Raw genomic sequence first — 5918 nt, 5'->3', positions numbered from 1 at the left:
TGGCTTAGGAGAATCTTGTCAAGCTTCTCATTGACCATCTTTAAATCCTGCTTGTATTTGTCCTCTTGATCAGCGGAGGGGATCCTCATGGTTCTATCATAATCTTCATTATAATTACCATCTGACTGAGCAAGGTTCTCAACCAATTCTCATCCTTCTTCCACATTCTTGTTGAGGAAGTTGCCATTTGAAGCTGTATCAAGAAGCATTCTTATCTTGGGAAGCACTCCTCTATACAAAGTGCTTAGAAGGGACTCATTGCTGAAGCCATGGTGAGGACACTGAGTTTGGAATCCTTTAAACCTCTCCCAAGCTTCACAAAAGCTCTCATTATTCCTTTGAGCAAACCCAGAAATTTCATTCCTCAACCTAGCAGTCCTTGCATTGGAGAAGAACTTGGCCAGAAAAGCTTTCTTGCATGCATCCCATGTGGTTATAGCTCCAGTAGGAAGGGTCTTCTCCCATAGATGAGCTTTGTCTCCAAGAGAAGAACTTGAAGCCATCTTCACTTACTCCATTGATTTTTGTGAGTCCACATATTCTGTCAAACTCATCAAGGTGATCTAGAGGATCCTCCATTGGCAACCCATGAAATTTGTTGGCTTGTATCATGGAGATCAATCCACTCTTTATTTCATAATTATTATTGGCCACAGCAGGAGGCACAATACCAGCTCTTTGGTTGTGTGTGTAAGGTGCATCCCCAGCACCAATGTGTCTAGGTCTATGATCATGGTGATCTTGCTGCTCCATGACTACTTGTTCTTCTTGTTCTTGAGCTACTCTTCTTTGCTTATGTCTCAAATCCTTTTGTAGCCTGTGGATGTTGTCAATAGGCCTTTGAAGACTGTCTTTGCCTTTTGACCTTGTGTGCATCAACAAACTCGACTACAAACTCGAACAGGTACACGGTCGAGCGCAGGATCGAGTGGGTGGTCGAGTCGACTGGGAAGTGATGGCTATTTGGATCCGGCTTCTGACTCGGTCAAGTGCTCGATCACTACTCGGTCGAGTGGTGGTCGAGTGGGTGGTCGAGTGGGTACCTGAAACTCAAGACAGCCAAACAAAGGAAGATTCGAGTTCAGTAACTTCACAAGTGTATAAACGAACTTAATCTTAGACTAATAATGATCCTAAATGTCATAAAACAAACTCAAATGGGCAACGACGCCAAATTGAAACACATTATTTTTGTGGTGGTGGATGATGTATGGAATGATGACTTATGAATGAATGGTTGTCAGGGTGTTTCAATTCCCCTTATGCAATTGTAGTATAAGAGGTGTCAATCCAATCTGAGTGTTTGTGATCAATCAAGATGTGCATATGAGTCTAAGTCAAGCCAGATGTAAAGGTTGTTTGTCACTAACAATCCTATGATGAAATGTAAAATGCAGAAAGTAAAACTACAAGAATTAGGAGCTAAATGCAAATGGAACAGAATGATTATGACAATTATGAAGCTAAAACAGAAATAGAAACTATGATTATGCAAGTATTGAACTAATGCAAGGTAAGTAATGAAAAGGATACTAAATGAATGCAACAGAAATGCAACTAGAGTGTAACAGGACAAACACAAATCATAAACACAAGTTCTGGGTTGGAACTCGAGCAAGTACACGATCGAGTGCTGACCGAGTGCAGGGTCGAGCTGGACAAATATGCAAAACAGAGCAACACAAGAAAAACAGAGCAATACCAAAAGCAAATCAAACAACGATCAAACAACATGATTTAAGCTAAGAAATCAATAAACAAGGAAGGTCTTGAGGAGGGATTCATGGGCTGGACTATGATTGAGGTCATCTAACTTGGTCAACAAATCTCAAACAACTTGAGCTAATCTCTAGACATATATTTCTAAGACATGTTTAATCCACTCTCATGGCAAGAAACAATCAAACTCATGCATCTCTAGACTTGTTCTCACAAAGTAAAGAATCTACACAAGCAGGCATTAAGCAATATGTCAAAAATCAAACAAGACTTATAATCTCTTAGCAATCCTAATGATAGTCTCTAGATCTAGCCTTATCTATGCTCCTTAGACATTGGTATGATGCTAAGAGGCTTGAAATCAGATCCTAACCTCTCAGATATAGGATCAGCATTAAGAACATCTAGCCTAGAAGAGATCTACAACAATCAAGCTTGACCAAATCAAACAAACCTCAAACACAACCCAGCCTAACCCATCCTCAAGATCCTAAGCAACTACTCACAAGCATACATGATGAATAATAAAGTCATAAACCCAGAAAATACTGAAACTTGCATCATTAGAAAGATAAATCAATGATCTACAGTATTGAAGAAAGAACCAAACTCAAATTCCCAATATTAAGAAAGTTATGAAACCGACAATATTGAAGAATTTAGTCATTTTCTCCTTTTAAAAGAAGTACAAGATCTAAGAAAATAAAAGTGCAAAAGGAATAATTCTAAAAAAGGTAAAAACTAGGTTTTTGACTATCTAAAAAGCTGGACTCTTTTGGTGGCTGCAGGTACAAGCCCTTATATAGAAAAAGTAGTGGAAGCCCTAAAAACGCTAAAAGACAAAATAGCCAGGCGGCTCGACCAACTCGACCTGGTGCTCGGTCGAGTGACCAGTCGAGTTGGCTCCTCTGGTGCTCCTCCCACTCGGTCGAGTCCCTCTCAGCACACGATCGAGTGTGTGGTCGAGTGGGCAGTCGAGTTGGACTCCGGACCTTGGTTCTTCAGCCTTTGCTCTCTTGCTTTCTCCTCATGATTGCTTCCATGCTCCTTAAGCTCCAAAATCACCTCTTTATGCATGAAAAGATGCAAATGCAATGCAACTAAACTATAATGCAAGAACAGTCCTAAAGCTATGCAATAATGGTCAAAATGGATAGCAAAAGATGCAAAAGATGTGAATATATTAAGGGAAAACAGGGTAAAATATATGAACATCACATAGAATCTAGAACAAGGTGATTAGTCCTATTCTAGCATTAAGAGCATATGAATCAAAGAACCACAAAGAAAATAGAATTCCCAAGCTACAATTAAACCATTAAATCATTTGATCCCCTACTTAGAACCCTAAAACCCAATTAGGTGACTACTCACACATATTGAAAGCAACAACACAAAGAGATGAAGAAGACATAATTAAATTGATGAAATAAAATGAGGAAAGAGTTTATAAATCTTCTCCAAATTGTCAAAGAGGATGAATCTCTAATCTCCAGAAATGGCTTACAAAAGTCTCAAGGTGTAGAAAAACTCAGAAAAAATGAAAAATGTTGTTAATTAGGTCTTTGGGGTATTTATAGCTTTATCTATATATAATAGCAAATCCACTTTTTTGTGTCATGTTTAATCCAACGGCTGAGATTAGTTATATTATTCCATCTAACAGTTGAAACTTATTATTGACCCCAATAGTTGCAAGTTTTTTTCTTTCAAATAATCGTGCCTCCACAAGGGGGTGTCTTATGGTGTGAGTGATGGTGCTAATCTGAATATTCAAGATTTGACACCACGACAGATACAACAACTTATAACTCAATTTAAAGTCAAGCACAAGTTTCAGAGAATGTGACTACGTCTAGTATGCCTCATACTGCGGCTACAATTATATCTGACTTTGGTTTAATGACTCAGAATTTGTCTTCTGGTATTGTTTCATTTCCTTCTACTAGTCTTAAATATAGAGATAATACTCTAATCTTTCAAGATCATACTCTTTCATCTCTTCTAGAAAATTCTTCCTCATGATGCTTGGATAATAGATAGTGGGTCTTCTAGTCATGTTTGTTCTGATCTAGCAATGTTTAGTGAGTTAACTTTTGTGTCTAATACTACTGTTACTCTACCGAATGGTGCTAGGGTTGCTATAACTCATATAGGTACAATATGCATCACATCAACATTGATATTGTATAATGTTTTACATGTTCCTGATTTTAAATTCAATTTGATTAGTGTTAGTTGCCTAGTGCAAACATTATTGTGTTCTGCTCATTTCTTTCCTTCATGTTGTTAAATTCAAGAACTTTCTCAGGGCTTGATGATTGGGAGGGGTAAATTGTTTAACAACTTATACATTCTGGAAACAGAGAAACTATCCCTCTCACCATCTACTCCTGCGGTTTGTTCTTTTTCTGGTTCTGTCTTGGAAGATGGAGTTCTTTGGCATCAACGTCTAAGACATCCATCTCTGTCTGCTTTAAATAAACTTGTTAGTCATATTCCTTCTTTGAAACATATATCATCAGATGTCATGCAATGTAAAATCTGTCCTTTAAGAGATTAGTATATATTTCACATAACAATCTGGCTGTAAAACCATTTGATCTTGTTCATCATGACATTTGGGGTCCATTTAGTGTTGAATCGGTTGAAGGGTCTAGATAATTTTTAAACCTTAGTTGATGATTGTACTAGAGTTACTTCAGTTTATATGCTAAGAAATAAAAGTGAGGTTTCTACAGTTTTTGCAGCGTTTAATAAACTCATTTCTACTCAATATGACTCAAAGATTAAAGCTATATGTTCTGACAATGCGCCTGAGTTAGCTTTCAGTGACATTGTTAAGGAAAATGGAATGGTGCATTATTTTTCCTGTGCCTACACACCACAACAAAATTCAGTTACCGAACGTAAGCATCAACATCTGCTAATCTGCCTAATGTAGCTCGCTCTTTAATTTTTCAGTCTAATATTCCTTTACAACATTGGAGTTATTGTGTTTTGAACGCTGTGTTTTTAATCAATAAGGATACCATCACCTCTTCTAAACAATAAATCTCCTTTTGAGCTTCTTCTTATGAAATTACCAGATAATAGTCTTAAAGTCTTTTGGTTGTTTATGTTATGCTTCGACTTACTTAAAGGATAGACATAAGTTTTCTCCTAGAGCTAAACCTTGTGTTTTTCTTGGTTATCCTGCTGGTTTTAAAGGGTATAAAGTTCTTGATTTAGAGTCTAATTCAATTTCCATTTCCAGAAATGTTGTTTTCCAAGAAAACAAATATCCTTTTAAAACTAGTGATCTCTTTTCCTCATAATATGTTGATATGTTTCCGAATCATATTTTACCTTTACCTCCACCTTTGCATTTTGTTGATTCTGAGTCTAATAGTGATTTTGAAAGCACTTTAATTGATCATTCATCTGCATCTACGGCATCTGATAGGTATTTGAATTCTAGCACCATCGATACTATAACTGAGCATAACACTAGGAGTGATTCTCTGAACATTACTAGGCGTAAACGAATTACTAAGCCCCCTAGTTAAAATAAAAGAAATAAAATAAAACTGAAAATTGGAAAAATTCAGGAAAAGGAAATAAGTGTCTCGAACCAAGCAGAAAGACAATAGACTTCACTAGACTTCTCTAGACTTCAACAGATTTGTCTACAGGCTTCACCAGATGTCACCAGACTTGTCTACAAACTTCACCAGACTTGTCTACAAACTTCACCAGACTCCTCTAGACTTGTCCAAACTTAGTGATTCAGTTCAACTTAAAGATGTCCAAAAGTCACTTCATGCTTCTTTATTCTGGTTAAGCTTGAATCCAACCAAAAGACTCCAAATCTAGCACATCGTCTCCACACCTAATAACAACTCAAGAAAAGACCAAAAAGACACAAAAGACGGATAAAGATGCGACAAATGACTTAAAACATATACTAAATGAAGGACAGAAGACACCAAAAACACAATACATCAACTACCCAGACTTAGATCCTTGCTTGTCCTCAAGCAAAGCAAAGACCTTTGTCAAGGAAAGAGGTTTGAAAACGTGAGAACTCACATATTCTTCTGGATCATGCTCGCAAAAAATTACCTACAAACCACTATCACAAAGTTCATATCAAACCGTACTAAATCGTACTTTCCATGACCATAGCAACTTCATTAAATCCCAAGTACACAAAGATT

At 37.0% G+C, this 5918-nt stretch overlaps 1 non-coding gene across 1 annotated transcript; it reads left to right on the top strand.

The window, feature by feature from the left end:
* Positions 1-264: 264 nt before the first annotated feature.
* Positions 265-371, top strand: LOC147945645 (small nucleolar RNA R71). The gene has a single exon (XR_015597824.1). It is a non-coding gene; the product is annotated as a small nucleolar RNA R71 (small nucleolar RNA).
* The last annotated feature ends 5547 nt before the right edge of the window (positions 372-5918 follow it).

This window comes from Camelina sativa, chromosome 4 (assembly GCF_030686135.1).
Source record: "Camelina sativa cultivar CO46 ecotype springtype chromosome 4, ASM3068613v1".
Taxonomy (NCBI): domain Eukaryota; kingdom Viridiplantae; phylum Streptophyta; class Magnoliopsida; order Brassicales; family Brassicaceae; genus Camelina; species Camelina sativa.
Note: the sequence above shows the minus strand (reverse complement) of the source record. Positions and strands in the feature narration are given on the sequence as shown.